Source organism: Callithrix jacchus, chromosome 19 (assembly GCF_049354715.1).
Source record: "Callithrix jacchus isolate 240 chromosome 19, calJac240_pri, whole genome shotgun sequence".
Classification (NCBI taxonomy): domain Eukaryota; kingdom Metazoa; phylum Chordata; class Mammalia; order Primates; family Cebidae; genus Callithrix; species Callithrix jacchus.
In genome coordinates this window covers 43,797,095-43,815,415 of record NC_133520.1, presented here as the reverse complement: position 1 = coordinate 43,815,415, position 18,321 = coordinate 43,797,095, and the positions used below count along the sequence as shown (strand labels likewise).

General features: G+C 41.6%; 1 protein-coding gene across 8 annotated transcripts in view; it reads right to left on the bottom strand.

Annotated features, from left to right (window-relative positions):
• PLD5 (phospholipase D family member 5) overlaps positions 1–18,321 on the bottom strand; it is a 407,569-nt gene that overhangs the window by 112,859 nt on the left and 276,389 nt on the right. The window lies entirely within an intron of this gene.

The following is an 18,321-nucleotide window of genomic DNA, read 5'->3' as shown; positions in this document are numbered from 1 at the left end:
CCTGCCTCAGCCTCCTGAGTAGCTGTGATTACAGGCACACGCCACCCCACTCAGCGAATTCTTGTGCTTTTAGTAGAGATGGGGTTTTACCATGTTGGCTGGGCTGGTCTCAAACTCCTGACCTCAGGTAATCTGCCCATCTCAGCCTTTCAAAGTGCTAGGATTACAGGTATCTGATAGTTCTTAATTTAAGCAATGATTATTCAAGCTTTACTGAAGTGCAAACCTGAACAGTCACCTAAATCACTCAGAGCATTGTTAACATCAAAATACATTTGAAGAGCTGAAAGTGACCAATTATTTTAGGCTTTAGGATCCAGTGTCAAGCCTTTATGTATTGCTGCTTCAAATGCATTTACACATTTCTCAAAAGGAGCACACAGTCCATTTAATGCAAAGGCATTTAAATAAATTTCTGCTAAAGGTCTCTCCCCTTTAAAAGAACAGACCTATATGCATATAATTAGTGAACTAAGCTACTCTGTCTTCAGATATTCACTATTAATGAAGACTATGTATTCCAGGGCACACTTCATTGTCAGAGCATTCGTTACCAGAGGCACACAGAAGACTGTGCAGAAGGATGCCTGTCAGGGTATCAGAAAGGAAAGAGAGCAATTTACACTATGAACTTAATGCTTAACTCTTAGGAAAACGTAATGATACACCTAGCTTCCTTGTGGCAGGAGGCTGAAAAGAGACGTCATGAGGTTGGGAGAGAATCTCTCAGGGAAAGCCAGCACCCAGGAGGATTTTCCCTGAGGGTAGAGCAGTCTCTTCATCTTACACGTGCTGAGCACATCTTTCTCTGCCTCCAGCCATCCTGGAATAGTAACATCCGAAAAAGAGCTGCAGATCCTAGAGGAGGAATTACTGGGTACGGCAGAATCTGAATGTCCAAAATGGGTAGACACCACAGTAGGTATGGGGACACCCGAATCTGCATGGAGGTGTGGCTGGCCCCACAGACAGCTGCCAGGGCTCCTCAGTAGATAAACAGAGTATTTGTCCTTGGAGACTGGATGAGTTCCCTAAGTCTGCCATAACAAAGTATCCTAGACTGGGTGACTTAAAAGAGCAGAAACCTGTTCTCAGTTCTGGAGGTTAGAAGTCCAAAACCAAGGTGTCAGCGGGGCCAAATTCCTCTGGGACATGTAGGGAAGCAGCCTTCCTTGCCTCTTCTGGTCGTGCCCATTCATCTCTGGGGGTTCTCAACTTGCAACTGCAGCCCTCGCATCTCTGCCTCCCTTGTCCCATGGCATCTTCTCCCTGCACCTGCTGTCTTTTCTGATCAGGACACTGCTCAGGTTGGATGAAGGGCCCACCTCCACCACAGTAATTAACTAATTACATCTGTAAAATCCCCATTTCCAAGTAAGGTCACACTCTGCAGTTCTGGGGATTACATGTTTTACATATCTTTCTGGGGGACACAGTTCAACCCATAACAGAGACCCCGGTTACTTTAACTGGCCATGCTTTCCAATAGCAATAAACCGGCCAGCACTGAGGGAAGCACCTTCTCCTGTCTCTGGGAGGAAGAGAATGAAGGTGACCTTGGTGCTTGCCTCAGATTCCACTTCAGCATGCACCTTGTCAAGCCTTCGCCTGCTTTCTTACTCTGCGTGGAAACTACTTGAACCCTGTGTGACACTGGCTTGCCCTCATCTCCTGGTGTGGCATACTGTGTCTGAAACTCGGCCCCATGACCAGTTGCCATCCTGCATCAGACTGTTTATTAGTTCTCAGAGTCCTCATCTGTTGTCACACAGGTCCCCTGCAGCCCAGCCTGCTGGCCCCCAAGGCAGCACTGAGTCTATCTGAAGAGTCCACTGGGGACTGTCCCTTTGTACCTTTCTATCCCATACCCCATCTACACTACCCTAAAAGTACCATGTTAGTTTGCAATTTAGTTTAAAGAGTTTGACCTCAGAGATATGGGTCATGTGTAACTCTCCAGCCAAAGCCTCTGCAGCTATTTACTGATGTCTAAAATTATTTTTACAAAGGAACAGTGTCATTCCTTCCACAAACCTTGATTGAATATCCAGTATATACAGATGCTATGCTATATAAAATCAGGGATAAAAGACCTCAAGTGACTGACTCAAATTCAAGCATACGAAAATACTGTCTTAGACCCTTCGGGCTGTGATCACAAAACAGATAGAAATGTATTCCTCTGAGTTCTGGAGGCTGTGAAGTCCAGGATCAAGGCACTGGCAGATTTGGTGTCTAGTGAAGGTCAACTTTCTGTTTCACAGATGGTGCCTCCTCATTGTGGCCTCATGTGGTGAAAAACATGACGGCCTCTCTCTGATGTCTCCTAAGGGCACTAAGTGCATTCATGAGGGTTTTGCTGCTCTCATAACCTAGTCACCTGCCAAATCCCTCACCTCCTAACACCATCACCCTGGGGCTTAGGATTTCCACATGTGAATCTGGGGGGATACAAACATTTGGAGCACACGGTGCCATCTTTAACATGATCAGGTTCTGCTCCAGTTCTGCTGCTCAGACAGGAAGGGGCACCGAGGAGCTGAGAGATTGGAAGGTGGAGTCCTTACTGCTGTATCAAAGAAGCCCAAGTGAAGGCCGAGAGCGGGAAGGACAGGAAATTGCTTCACAGTCAGCCCAGGGCCAGGGATCCCTGCACAAAAGCCAGCAGAGCTGTGTGTAGAGATCCAACTATATGTAATGCTAGGAATTCCCATTTATTGAATACCTGTGTGCCCAGTGCCAAGTTAGCTACATTACAGCAGCCTCACATAGCATAAAATACTGTATTAGTCCATTTGGGCTGCTATTACTAAACATCATACACAACAGATACGTATTCCTCAGAGTTCTGGAGGCTGTGAAGTCCAAGATCAAGGCTGGCAGATTTGGTGTCTAGCGAAGGTCGCCTCATTTTTCCTATTTAGTACACAATAAATTCATGCATGTGGGGAAAGAAAACCCACTGAAAATATTTGATGATACATCTGAAAACACATTTTTTTTTTTTGGCATATGGTTCATGGACTATCACTTCTCCATTACAAATTATCTATTTGTTTTTCTATCTAAATATTATGCTCCATCTATCTCTGAAGATATTTTTTATCTTTATTAATATCTGGATATATATATATAGCTATGTCTCCCTCAGTTTATTCAATATTTTACTTAAGAGAATTTATATTTACGTGCACTTTTAGAATATGCTTGCTCATTGGTTATAGAAATTATCTTCATCCTGTTGGGTCTTTTTGTAATATGTATTAGGAAGTGATGGTTTAAATACGATACTATCTGACTACAAAACATATTTCATGATTAAAAAGCATATAATATACCACTTACTGCATTTATGTGCATCACCTAAATTTCAGTTCATTTTATAGTGTTGTGTTAGAATTGCAATTAGATAAAAGGGCAGAGCAATTTTTCTGTTTTTCATGCATTACATTTATGCAAATGCAGACAATATATAATAATAAATTTTTCCACTGACATAAAAATCTGACTAATTTTTATAGGAGAGATGACTTTAGTTTCTACTTCTCAAATAATTTTAGACCTTTTTTTTTTTTTACAACGTGCCACATACTTTTAAAAAATGTATAGAATGCCACAATTTTGTAAGCACTAACAGGAACACTTATTTTTATGACCCAGAAGACAGGGATCCTACATATTAAAGAGTTACTATGTTAAAATGACAGCAAGGACTATGTGTAAGAAACATGGAGTAATTTATGAGAGCAGCTCATCACTATTCACAGAGATTACTCAAGCTTAGTATCCACATGCAAGAGAATCCTGAAAACCAGCCCCTTTTTGTTCTAATACTGGTTTCATTTTCTCCATGGGAATCACCAGCTCACAGGAAGACTTTTCTAAAATTCTAGGCGGGATTATTCAGAGCCAACAAAGGCTTTGCGTTACCAAATAGTTAATATGTTCGAAACTAATATTTAGGTGAGTGACGGTTTTTAAATCCAATACCATTAGAAAACCACAGGTTTTAAGAAAATTGTTTTCCATTTATATTAAAGTACAATTTGCTCATAGTAAAATTCACTCTTTCGGGCACAGAGTTCTTAGAAAGACAGTCACGTGACCACCACAATCGGAATCCAGAACAGTGTCATCGCCCCCAGGTGTCTTTTGCAGTGACTTCCTTTTCAAACCCCAGTCCTTGGCAACTACTCATCTGTTTTTTTTTTTTGTGCCTATAGTTTTGCTTTCGTAAGAATGTCATACAAATCTAGTCATGGAGTCTGTAGCCCTTTGAATCCTGCTTCTCACTTAGCATAACGCATGTGAGACCCACTCATGTGGAATAGTGGTTTCTCTTTGCTGTCGGGTGATATTTCATTGTATGGAATGCACCACAGTTTGTTTATCCATTCTCCAGTCGAGAAACATTTGGGTAGTTTCTGCTTGCTGGTGATGACAAAGCCGCAAACACTCGTACATACATTTTTTTGTGAGAATGTAGTTTTCATTTCACTTGGGTAAATACCTAGGAGTGAGACTGCTTAGTCATATGGTAAATATATGTTTCACTTTATGAGAAACTGCCAACCTGTTTACCCGAAGCGTCGGCACCAGTTTGCATTCCCACCAGCAATAACTGTTAGTCTAAATCATTCTGTCTGTGTCCTTGCCAGAACCTGGTGCTACATTTACATGAAGTTTTCCCTTTAAATATTATAGACTTCTAGGATCAGAAAATATCTTTAAATCTGGCTTGATTTAATTAAACATATTTTTAAGACAGCTTTGAAAGTATATTAAGTATGATTAACCAATTTTTGCTTTTATAGATTTCTTTTCTTTCTTTTTTTTTTTGAGACGGAGTTTCGCTCTTGTTACCCAGGCTGGAGTGCAATGGCGCAATCTCGGCTCACCGCAACCTCCGCCTCCTGGGTTCAGGCAATTCTCCTGCCTCAGCCTCCTGAGTAGCTGGGATTACAGGCACGCACCACCATGTCCAGCTAATTTTTTGTATTTTTAGTAGAGACGGGGTTTCACCATGTTGACCAGGATAGTCTCGATCTCTCGACCTTGTGATCCACCCGTCTCGGCCTCCCAAAGTGCTGGGATTACAGGCTTGAGCCACCGCGCCCAGGCTATAGATTTCTTTTCTAACAGGAAAAAAAATATTGTCAGTTTCTCTGTGTGCAGCCCTATGACTCATTGCCCAGAGACCTCAGGATGTCAACCGAGAGACACGTCCATCACCAGGTGACATATCAGGACCACTCCCTCATGGCTGGGCACAGCTGCTGGTGATGAGTCCAGATCTCTGCAGATCCTCCTGTTTTCAGCCCAACACTCTAGTTGTTTAACTTATAATGAATAGGCATTACTGGTGACTCAAAATAATGTTTTTTTGATGCCAAAACCAAAAGTGGTAACTCAAGAGTATTTACTTGTTTCTGTTACTGCTTTATAAAATACTCCTATGCTATCCAGGCAGTCCTAATTAAATCTTAAACAACAAACAAGGCTAAGGTTCAGAACTAGAAATGTTAAACTACAAATGCTAACTGATGGTGTGAAAAGTCAGGTCCCGGTTGGTCAATCAAGATAGAGTGATATGGCCAATCTCCAGGTTTTACATGCTTCTTGGGAAGTCAAATGTTAAGTCAGGAAACTTCACACTACCCATGACAACTCCTTTGAGCTTTAACAGAGATGATTCATTGAAATTTAATAGAGAATGTACCTAGTTTTGGAGGGGTTCTGTTTCTTTACTGAATTATTCTTATCGTAGTAACCAAAATATTGCATTTTATTTTGTACATACATCTCAATGCAAATAATTCTGTGCGAAAATTTAATAGGACAAATGAAATTGTTAACTAAAAAGTTATTAAATAAAACGTTTTTTAAAGAAAAAAGTATAATGCCATGATGAACTGGGAATTAATGTTGCTACTTTGAAGAATCAAGCTGACTCTATGTACACACATCTTAAAATGGGTATATTCTTGAGAGCCTTCCTCTAGCAAGGCTTTCTAGCATTAAACTTAATTGTTTATCATAGATCTGTTCCAAATCCCATGTGGCAGAGTTAGTAACTAGCTCATCTTAGGTTATTCTTTTTCAGGACAATGTTTGCCTTATAATCAGATTTCAGAGTCTCTCACTGTTTTAATTTTTTTAAGAGATGGGTCTTACTATGTTGCCCAGGCTCAAGTGATCCTCCAGCCATAGCCTCATAAGTAGCTGGGACTACAAGCATAAGCCACCACACCACCACACCTGGCCTCCTCACTGTTCTTTCTTTAAAGACAGAGTTCACTCTGTCATCCAGGCTGGAGTGCAGTAGACGGATCTCACTGCAACCTCTGTCTCCCAGGTTCAAGCAATTCTCCTGCCTCAGCCTCCTAACCGGGAGGCACATACCACCACATCCTGCTAATTTTTTGTATTTTAGTAGAGATGGGGTTTCACTATGTTGCCCAGGCTGGTCTTGAACTCCTCAGCTTAGGTAATCTGCCTGTTTCAGCCTCCCAAAGTGCTGAGATTACAAGCGTGAGCCACCGAACCCAGCTCTCTTCACTGTTCTTTATGTGTGGATGATATTACATGGGTAGGGCTGAATGCCACTGACAATTTTCTACAGTACAGATCTGTAGGGACCATCCTTTGATGTATGTCTGTCACATGCTTTTTAGGACGTGACTGTGTTTGTGATTCTACTCCTTTATGATCAACTTAAAAATTCCTGGACTCATATTTTGATCAGAAACAACTCGCAGATACTACCAGATACCTGCTGAGCAGGAGTAGCTAATTCGTCACCCCAGGATACTCATTCCCATCTAAAATTGCTGAAGAATTACTTATTATCTCTTCCATTCCGAATCTTCTCCAGAAGCTTGTTGGTATCTCTAAGTTAAACACTAGTTTCTGGCTTAAAACTAGTTTCAGAACTAGTGTTATCAAAATGGAATATTAGATTTTGAAGAGGTTTAACACTGGCGTGTTCACATTTGCACATCACACTTACACATAAGGAAGATGGGTGGAAAGCAGCAACTTGAAGGAGAAAGCTACTTGAACAATTTAATCCCAGTGAAGACGAGGGAAGTTAATTCTACCCATGCTTGAATGGATGTAATCCAGATCTGTCTTCCATAAATCTAGCAATTCTGTTTTTGTCTCTCTCATGAAGGGGAAACAAAATCTTCACAGGGTATTTGTGAGTCAAAGTCATGTGTAGTTTACATGTGCATAATTTTTTCGATGCACCCACAGGATACAGAATGGGAAAGCGTTGGTCCCATGTGAAAACATTTAGTCTCTATTTGGTCATAGCTGATTGGACCAAATGTAGGCACTGATCTAAGCTGAGCCAGCCAAATTTCTTCTTTTGGGAATTCAAAATTGAGCCACAGAGTAAGTTACTTAAAAGATGCTGTGCTGGGAAGACATACACATACAGAGGTTGACATGACTGTTCACATCTACACAAAAGAAAGATAAGAGAAGCCAAGCTTCAGAGAAGGAGAGAAGGAGGGAGGGAGGAAGGGAGAGAGGCAGAGGGAGAGGGAGAGACGGAGGGAGGGAGGGAGGGAGGAAGAGAGAGGAAGAGGAAGCTGAAGGGGAAGGGAAGGAGGAAAGGAAGGGGAGCAGAGACCCCACCAGGAGAGAGCATGCCAGAGTTTGAAAAAGACACTGTCCTTGCAAGAGAGAGAAATGATGAATGAGAAAATGGGGGGGAGACCACCCCCACTCCCTCAAACTAGTGCCATGACTTTCTGTGAGTTCCTCTAAATCGTTAGCATAAATTAATTGTCATTTAAGCTGGTTTCAGATGGACTTTCTTTCTTTCCTAAGCTATTCTTATGGCATTAACCAGATAATACTGTCCTTTATTTTGAAGTCCCTCAAGCTTTATATGTGTGCTTTTCATATTGAACTAGAACTGTTTGGTTGTGGCCTAAAAACTCAAGCAATTTTCAGCAAAGAGCTTGTGGTACAAGTTGCATGAGTCAATGATTCAAATGCTGAGGATTTAAAATAACATCCTGTCAAAATACTCATCATCATGACACAAAAGAAAACACGCTAGTACACTGTGGTTAAAAAGCAGAAAATAAAGTTCCATGTTCCCCGTGGATCCCCATGATGAAAATCAAACAGAATTTACCTCCAAGTTCATTTCCAGGAAGTCTCATTTTAGGAGCATATTATCAGCAGCTTTAATATATTTGATGATATAACACATAGACCTTCAAGAGAATGTATGTAACTTATAAGTAGATTATGAGACATAATAAAATGGATACTTAGGCAGGGCGCAGTGGCTCACGCCTGTAATCCCAGCACTTTGGGAGGCCGAGGCGGGTGGATCACGAGGTCAAGAGATCGAGACCATCCAGGTGAACAAGGTGAAACCCCGTCTCTACTAAACATGCAAAAAATTAGCTGGGCATGGTGGCTGTGCCTGTAATCCCAGCTACTCAGGAGGCTGAGGCAGGAGAATTGCCTGAACCCAGGAGCCGGAGGTTGCGGTGAGCCGAGATCGCGCCATTGCACTCCAGCCTGGGTAACGAGTGAAACTCCGTCTCAAAAAAAAGAAGAAAAAAAAAAAAGGATACTTGTGAACCTTCCACCTTACTAAAAACTAGAACCTTACCAAAATGTACTATTAAAGCTGTGTTTCTCAATTAGGGTTCATTCAGTTCCCCAATTCACCCACTGCCCCGTCCCCAGGGGACGTGCAGCAATATCTGGAGACATTTTTGTTTGTCACAACTGTCAGGGGGCTGCTATTAGGATTTAGTGGGTAGAGGCCAGAGATGCTGCTAAACACCCTACAGTGCACAGGACAGGCCCCCAAACAGCAAACAGTTCAGCTCGAAATGCTGACAGCTTCAAGGGTGAGAAGCCCTGCATTAAAGTTGTGTGTTTATGCTTGATCCCGTATCTCTACCATTTTCCTGTAATGCAACCACTACTTAAATTCAGTATTTAACATTACTTTATTTCTAAAATATAACTTATCCCATATGTATGTGTTCCTAATAGCATTATAGAAATTAATCACTCGCTTTTGAAAAGAATGCTAATGAGCCCCAAGCATATATCAAATGGAAACATAGCACTATGAATAATTATAGATTTCTGGAAAGGTTTTCACCTGTTCCCTGAAAGCAAGGTTTGCAGCAGAAATTTATCTGATCCATCAATCTCTTCTTCTGAATATATTAATTTGTGTCAACAATGAAAAAATTATAGTTTGCCCGTTCTTGGGGGCTTTAATTTTTATTAACCAGTACAGTTCAATCAATTTAATTACCAACATTTTAGAATTCATTGGCTAGAAGGCTAAAGGGGAGACACCAAAGGGTGAAAATTGCCTGTCATGACACGTCGCTGTTTTCAAATAATTCAGTAAGTGAGAGTCAGGAAACTTTTAAGATAATCGATTAGGTCTTCCAGTTGCAAAAATAAAAAGAATCTTAACAGCACAATGCATTTTTAATTTTAACATACCTATTCAAATACTGTCAAAACTATGTTGTAGAATTTCTCACAGGTTGCCTTTGATTCTTGGTTTTTAGTCTAGAGCTTTGAACCCATAGGGGTAGTTTCTAGGAGTCGTCTCTTCCCTCTTGTGTTTCTGTCTTATGATCAGGATATTCTGCTTCTTGGGAAATACTGTGCTTTGATTATATATGTAAACTTCTAGTCCAACAGTTAAGCTATCTATAGGAATGCTTACTTTCAGAAATAATTAGGCTTAAAAATAAAGACTGTACTTTAATAACCCTACTTAAAAATAAAATTTATGTAATATTGCCTCAATTATGCATATAATTTAATAATTCTACACCTAAAATGAATCAGCAAGAACATTATCTACAGTAGTTCATTAGTTATATCAAAAAGTAATAAGGTAAAGGCATTGGTAGCTGCCTGGGCACATGCTACAGCTTCCTCCCTCTGCCTCCTCATTGTTGAGGTCACATGGCTATCTATATGGCCACGGAGGAGGACAGTCAGGAATGAAGAGTACTTCCGGGGCATCTGTGTTGGTACCCGTGCTCACTGAAGGAAGGCAGCCTCTTAGAGCCCAGCACAGTTGTAGTGCCAGGAGGATGGGAATTCAGTGGCTTTAGAGGAGCTTTGCTTTCTTGGAAAAGCCAACCTCATTCTCTTTACGTTACCATTTGTTGTCCAATAGTGCCAGAAGATTCCACAGCCCAATCTGCTGTGACTCTGAGATGATAAAGCTACTTATATCGTTACATGACACATCAACAGCTTAGAGGAGGCTTACCAACTAAAGAAAAGATATGGCTACTAGTGGGATAGGTAAAATGGAACACACAAGAATTCTTCAGAACATTTGCAAAGATGTTTCGAGACAATAATCTAAAGATAAGGCAATGCACTTAGAAGTTTTTAAAAATCCAAAACAATAATGCAATAGAGGAAATCTAATACAAGAATCGGCAGAACTGAATGCTGAAATAATAACCTGGATGTTTAAAAGGAGTAATTTACTATAAGACAGAGTGAAAATAAAGAAATTGAAATGACTAAAAGCTGATGCAAGAAAGATATATCCAGGGGCACTAATATCTCAAAGGCTCAGAGGGAACAAAAGTGATCTCTTTAAAAGAAAGAAAAAAAAAGATGACATATACAAGCAAAAATAATGAGAAGGCTTGACTAAGGCATTCAAAATCTAATTGTGGTAGTTCTAGAGAGAATCAAAATCAGAGAAGAAGAAATTACAAATAATAAAGTAAAATTCCCAAGGACTGAAAGACCTAAGTTTAAAAATTTTAAAGCCCAACTATCCCTGGCAAAAAATTTAAAAAGGCCCACACACACATCATACCATAATTTCAGAATATTGGAAATGAACAGTTTTTAAACACTTTCAGAGAGGAAATGAACAAATAAAAATAACATGCAAAGATTAGTTAATTTGAATTACACCAGATATTTTAATGGTAACAGTGAAAACTAGAAAATAGTCTGAGGAAAAAAGAATTGGTATGTCCAGCAAATAATGAAGGTAAAAATATTTTGCTTTCTCATCAAAAGTACAAATTATTCCAGAAAAGGGTCAAATTTTTAAACAGTATTCACAAATGGGGAAGATTATATATTTATGTAATTTGGGGGGATATATATATCTTATTTAGGAAAATATTAATCTAGAATATAAAATATGTGCTGTCATTTTTTTTTCTAGCTGAGTATATATAATTGAAGAAAAAAAAATCATCAAGTCTTAGTACTTTAAAAGGCTTATTCTTAAGCTGGGTGCAGTGGCTCACACCTGTTATCCTAGCACTTTGGGAGGCTCAGGGAAGCAGATCACTTGAGGTCAGTAGTTCAAGAGCAGCCTGGCCGACATGATGAAACCCCATCTCTACTAGAAATACCCAAATGAGCCCGGTATGGTGGTGGGTGCCTGTAATCCCAGCTATCCAGGAAGCTGAGGCAGGAGAATCACTTGAACCCAGGAGGCAGAGGCTGCAGTGAGCTGAGATCATACTACTGCACTCCAGCCTGTGTGACAGAGTGAGACTCCATCTAAAATAAAATAAACTAAGAAATAAAAGGCTTGGCTGGGCACAGTGGCTCACGCCTATAATCCCAGCTCTTTGAGAAGCCCAGACAGGTGGATCACCTGAGGTCAGGAGTTTGAGACCACCCTGGGACATGGCAAAACCCTGTCTCTACCAAAAATAAAAAAATTAGCCAGGTGTGGTGGCACGCATCTGCAATCCCAGCTACTGGAGAGGCTGAGGCAGAAGAATTACTTAAACCCAGGAGGTGGAGGTTGCAGTGAGCCGAGATTGTGCCACTGCACTCCAGCCTGGGTGATGGAGGGAGACTCCAGCTCACTGATGCAAAATCTTCAATAAAATACTGGCAAACTGAATGCAACAGCACATCAAAAAGCTTATCCATCACGTTCAAACAGGCTTCATCCTAGGGATGCAAGGCTGGTTCAACATATGCAAGTCTATAAATGTAATCCACCACATAAACAGAACCAAAGACAAAACCACATGATTATCTCAACAGATGCAGAGAAGGCCTCAACAAAATTCAACAGCCCTTTATGCTAAAAGCCCTCAATAAACTAGGTATTGACGGAACATATCTCAAAATAATAAAAGCTTTTTATGACAATCCCACAGCCAATATGATAAAGAATGGGCAAAAACTGGAAGCATTCCCTTTAAAAACTGGCACTAGACATCTCTCACCATTCCTATTTAACATAGTATTGGAAGTTCTAGCCAGAGCGATCAGGCAAGAAAAAGAAATGAAGTACATTCAATTAGGAAAAGAGGAAGTCAAATTGTCTCTATTTGCAGACAACATGATGGTATATTTAGAAGACCCATTTATCTCAGCCCCAAATTTCCTTAAGATGATAAGCAACTTCAGCAAAGTCTCAGGATACAAAATCAATGTGCAAAAATCACAAGCATTCCTATAAACCAATAACAGACAGAGGGCCAAGTCATGAGTGAACTCCCATTCACAATGGCTACAAAGAGAATTAAATGCCTAGGTATACAACTAGCAGAGGACATGAAGGACCTCTTCAAAGAGAACTACAAACCACTGCTCAAGGAAATAAGAGAGGACACAAACAGATGGAAAAACATTCCATGCTCATGGTTAGGAAGAGTCAATATCATGAAAATGGCCATACTGCCCAAGTAATTTATAGATTCAATGCTATCCCCATCAAACTACCACTGACCTTCTTCACAGAACTAGAAAAAACCACCTTAAACTTCATATGGAGCCAAAAGAGAGCCCGCATAGCCAAGATAATCCTAAGCAAAAAGAACAAGGCTGGAAGCATCATGCTACCTGACTTTAAATTATTCTACAAGGCTCCAGTAATCAAAACAGCATGGTACTGGTACCAAAACAAAGATATAGACCAATGGAGCAGAACAGAGGCCTGAGAAGTAGCACCACACTTCTACAACCATCTGATCTTTACAGACCTCACAAAAACAAGCAATGGGGAAAGGATTCCCTGTTTAATAAATGGTGTTGGGAAAACTGGCTAGCCATGTGCAGAAAGCTGAAACTGGACCCCTTCCTTACACCTTACATTAAGATTAACTCCAGATGGATTAAAGATTTAAACATAAGACCTAACACCATAAAAACCCTAGAAGAAAACTTAAGCAATACCATTCAGGACATAGGCATAGGCAAGGACTTCATGACTTAAACAACAAAAGCAATGGTAACAAAAGTCAAAATAGACAAATGGGATCTAATTAAACTTAAAAGCTTCTACACAGCAAAAGAAACAATCATTTTTCTCATTCTGTTGGTTGCTGTGTAGCAACCAACAGAATGAGAAAAAACTTTTGCAAGCTACCCATATGACAAACATCCAGAATCTACAAAGAACTAAAACAAATATACAAGAAAAAAACAACCCCATCAAAAAGTGGGGGAAAGATACAAACAGACACTTTTCAAAAGAAGACATTTATGAGGCCAACAAACATATAACAAAATTTTCAACATCACTGGTCATTAGAGAAATGAAAATCAAACCCACATTTAGATACCATCTCATGCCAGTTATAATGGCAATCACTAAAAAATCTGGAGACAACAGATGCCAGAGAGGATGTGGAGAAATAGGAACGCTTTTACACTGTTGGTGGCAGTGTAAATTAGTTCAACCATTGTGGAAGAAAATTCCTCAAGGATCTAGAAATAGAAATACTATTTGACCCAGCAATTCTATTACTGGGTATATACCCAAAGGATTATAAATCATTTTATTATAAAGATACATGCACATGTATGTTCATTGTGGCACTGTTCACATAGGAAAGACTTGGAACCAACCCAAATGCCCATCAATCACAGACTGGATAAAGAAAATGTGGCACATATACATCATGGAATACTATGCAGCCATAAAAAGGATGAGTTCCTGCCCTTTGCAGGGACATGGATGAATCTGGAAACCATCATTCTCAGCAAACTGACAGAAAACCAAACACTGCATGTTTTTACTCATAAGTGGGTGTTAAACAATGAGAACACATGGGCACTGGGAGGGAAAATCACACGCTGGGGTCTGTTGAGGGGGTGGAGGGCTAGAAGAGGGACAGCAGGGGGTCAGGGGATTGGGGAGGGATAGCAGGGGGTGAGGGGATTGGGGAGGGCTAACATTAGGAGACATACCCAATGTAGGTGATGGGGGGATGAAGGCATCAAACCACCATGGCATGTGTATACCTATGTAACAATCCTGCAAGATCTGCACATGTACCCCAGAACTTGAAGTAAAATTAAAAATAAATAAGCAAAACAAAACAAAAGAAATAAAAGGTTTATTCATGTTAATTCCAGCTTGGTCACTGACAGAAAATTAGCTGATTCTTTGGTTAGGTATCTGTGACGGGTACAAGGGACTGAATCTCAGGGGAAGGGAATGACTTGCCTGTTCCCCACAGATACCAAGTAAGCTGAGACCCAAGGTTTTAAGTTCAAATTTAGGACTCTCCTTGCCTCCTGCTCAAAATCACACAACAATCTGAATGACTCTACACCCTATAGAGATGTTACCCTTACAAGTGGGAATGCTTGAAATAAGTCACTATCAGAAAAGACTGATTGCTAATGAGGCCTCTATTCAATATTCTTCCTTAAGAAAGATTAAAGGAAGAGAAAGAGGCTTGGGGGTAGTGGAGGTGGCAGGCACAGAAGGAGAGAGGGAGGAAGAAGAAAGGAGGGAGGAAAGAGGGAGGGAGGGAGAGAAAAGGAAGGAAGGAGGGAGGGAGAGAGATGGAGGAAGGGAAGGAAGAAGGAAGGAAGGAGGGAGGAAGGGAGGGAGAGAAGAAGGGATGAGGAAGGGATAGAAGAAGGAAGGAAGGAAGGAAGGAGGGAGGGAGGGAGGGAGAGAAAGAGAGAGAAAGGGGGAGGGAGGGAGGGAAGGATCGATTCTAAGTGGTCCATCAGAGGCTTGGCTTTGTTCATTATCTCCAGCAAGTAGCACAGTGCTGGCCATGATTTTGGGTCCAATAAACATGAAAAATAAGACTGAATAAGTAAATGAATCAATGTTTGCAAACACTCCTCTCTATCTTGTGTGTCCCTTTCTGTCTCCTCCCACACTCTCTGTTCTGAATAACTGACTGTAGGAAATCAGTCGTGGCCTCCAACAAAATCAGAATAAACGTCCTGGGGCGGAAAAGGAGCCAGTGTTGGGAAGGAAATAGGCTGGAAGAACAATCCTTTCCATGTGGGAGGTGTGGTTAAATTTAACTTTAAAGACGTTTCCATTCCAAGCCAAAGTCATAACAAAAGGAAACATTAGGTGGCAAGACAGGAGGAGCTAACATGACTTCAACAAAACTCCCAAATGTTAACTCATTTGTTCCTTCCTTTGAGGACCAAGAGTTTCATGATTTCGTCTTCTTTTTCCAGAATAAAATTACAAGGTGTCTTCCATTCCAAATGAGACAGGAAGTCATTCCCTTATTTCTCAAGTTATCACGGAACTCAGAGGAAGGAGAGAGGGTTTCTTTTTCTTTTCTTTTCTTTTCTTTTCTTTTTTTTTTTTTTTGAGACGGATTTTCGCTCTTGTTGCCCAGGCTTGAGTGCAATGGTGTGATCTCGGCTCACCGCAACCTCTGCCTCCTGGGTTCAGGCAATTCTCCTGCCTCAGCCTCCTTAGTAGCTGGGATTACAGGCACGTGGCACCATGCCCAGCTGATTTTTTCTATTTTTAGTAGAGACGGGGTTTCACCATGTTGACCGGGATAGTCTCGATCTCTTGACCTCGTGATCCACCCGCCTTGGCCTCCCAAAGTGCTGGGATTACAGGAGTGAGCCACCGCTCCCGGCCCGAGGGGGTTTCTTTTTAACATTTATTCCAGCCAACCTTGTATTCAGTGCCTCTAAAGCTTCCCAGTTCTCCTTAGCACAGCTTCAGTCTTAGGAAGCCCCACATCTTGTGAACTCAATCAGTGGCCATCAGATCTCAGTACTCCTGCCAAACCCCACCACAGGACAAAGACAATGGCATTGAACTGTTTTCTGAAGAAGGAATGGGTAACAGTTAAACTATAGATGAGACCAGGACAAGGTGCATAGGCAATTCCGGGTGTCAGCAAGAATCACGGAGCTGAGTGGGACAGTGGAGTGAACTCCAGGAACTGGGACGGCAGATAATGGAGCAGAAAATGGGGACACAGGGAGAGGGTTTGGGTGGTCTGGCTTAACACCTGGAGATGCCGCCTGCTGGGAATTCCTTGGCCCGCCTGGGTTTCTTGCTTCTTGGTGGTACAGAGTGGCCCGTGCTCACCTCCCTGGACATGCGGGCACCTGACACGTTCTGATCTTTCCTCTTGTTTCTTCCTTTCTCAGCCCCTGATTCTGCCAGTAAGCCTAACAGGGGATAGGAAGGGAGAGTGCAGTAGGAGGGAGGGAGGTGAGAGAAAGGCTCCAATGAAAAATCCTGTGGAAGGCATCTCTAGCTAGTTCCTGGTATAGACTCGAGGGCCTGGACGTCAGACTCCCTGGTTCAAACCTTGCTTCTGCCACTTAGTGGCTAAGTGTCCCGTACAAACCTTTCAAACCTGTGCCTTGGTTTTCTCCTCTATAAAATAGGGACGAAATAAGAGAGGAAGTATGAGCTGGGCGCAGTGGCTCACGCCTGTAATCCCAGCACTTTGGGAGGCCAATCTAGGTGGATCACGAGGTCAGGAGATTGAGACTATCCTGGCTAACATGGTGAAACCCCGTCTACTAAAAATACAAAAATTAGCTGGGCATGGTGGCGCGTGCCTGTAATCCCAGCTACTCGGGAGGCTGAGGCAGGAGAATCACTGGAACCTGAGAGGCGAAGGTTGCAGTGAGCCGAGACAGCCCCACTGCACTCCAGCTTGGGTGACAGAGCGAGACTCCGTTTCAAAAGAAAAGAAGAAAGAGGAAGTATGTTACAGAGTCATCGTGAGCTCTAAATGAGTTAGTAGATCGAGGCACCTGCGTGAGGAAAGTGCTCTGAAATATGAGTCTCGGTGCAGTTCCCTTTCATAACCACTCATCACAAGAGTTGTTTCTTATTTGTCTTCCTTGCTAGGTTATAAGCCTCATGAGGGTAACACAACAGTGTTCTGATTTGGCCACACCCAGAGGCATTCAACGGATATCTGCTGAATGAATGAATGAACCACCTTTAGCTCACCTTTAGTATACCCTTCAAAAGTTACCAAGAAATAACAAAACTCATTTAATAAGCACATGGCCATTCAACTGGGTGACAGAACCAGGGACACATGTACAGCTTTTAAAATTAAAGTCTTCCTGATGAATGTCGGTTCACTGTACCCAGCAGAAAGCTCAGTGTATAATCTAAAAAGGTCTCTAGGTCTTCACTGAGTTGAGAAGCTCAGAAATTTCAAGTGGGAAATGCTCCTGGGCCGTGGAAAGGAAGGGAATGGTAAGAAGAATATGAGAGTATCAGGTTTGAGGGGAGGAGGGAAAGCAAGTGTGAGTATGTTATAAAGGAAAGTGGAGATACTTTAAAAGAAGAGTAGAAAGCTGCTGTGTTCCCTGCCGTTCTTGAAGCTGTTTGTGTCTAACTTCCTTTCAAGGAAGGGCCGTGGCGGCCCAGAGATGCTTGTCACACACCTAACAGAGAGGCAGGCTGTTAACCGAACACTTTGCCTGGAACATTCTTTTAGTGTAGTTCTTGTGTCTACCAGTGCAGAGAATTGGGAAAAGTTCTTCAGAAAAACCCTCCTGCATCCCTGTTAATTCATTTGCCTGAAATTGTTTAACTCAAGCTTCAATCTTCTATAGTCGTGACTTTTGGGTTGCACATTTCTCAAGCACATGCACAAGTGACTGTGATAGGTGCCCTGGTCTGAATGCGTGCACTCATGAGGGGAGCAGAGCCTCCATGGATGGGATTAGCACTCTTATAGAAGAGGCCCAGAGAGACCCCCAATTCCTTCCACCACACAAGGACACAGTGAGAAAATGGCTGTCTATGAACAAGGAAGTGGGTCTTTACCAGAAATGAGGTCTTTACCAAATATCAGAGCTGGTATCGTGTGTCATTTACATTGCAGACATTGTGTAAGATTAACATGAGCTGATCAGTATTTTACATGAAAGGAATGTGACCTTGTAAAATGAGTTACGGAAAAAAACACTTCGTGCAGTTGGTAGAGGAAACAATAAGGCTTCATGTGCCAGTCGTCAACCTATTGCATCTCAGCTCCAAATCCGTCCTTCAATGCCTGCTCTGTGATAATGGAGGGGTTTCCTTTCAGCTCTTCTCCG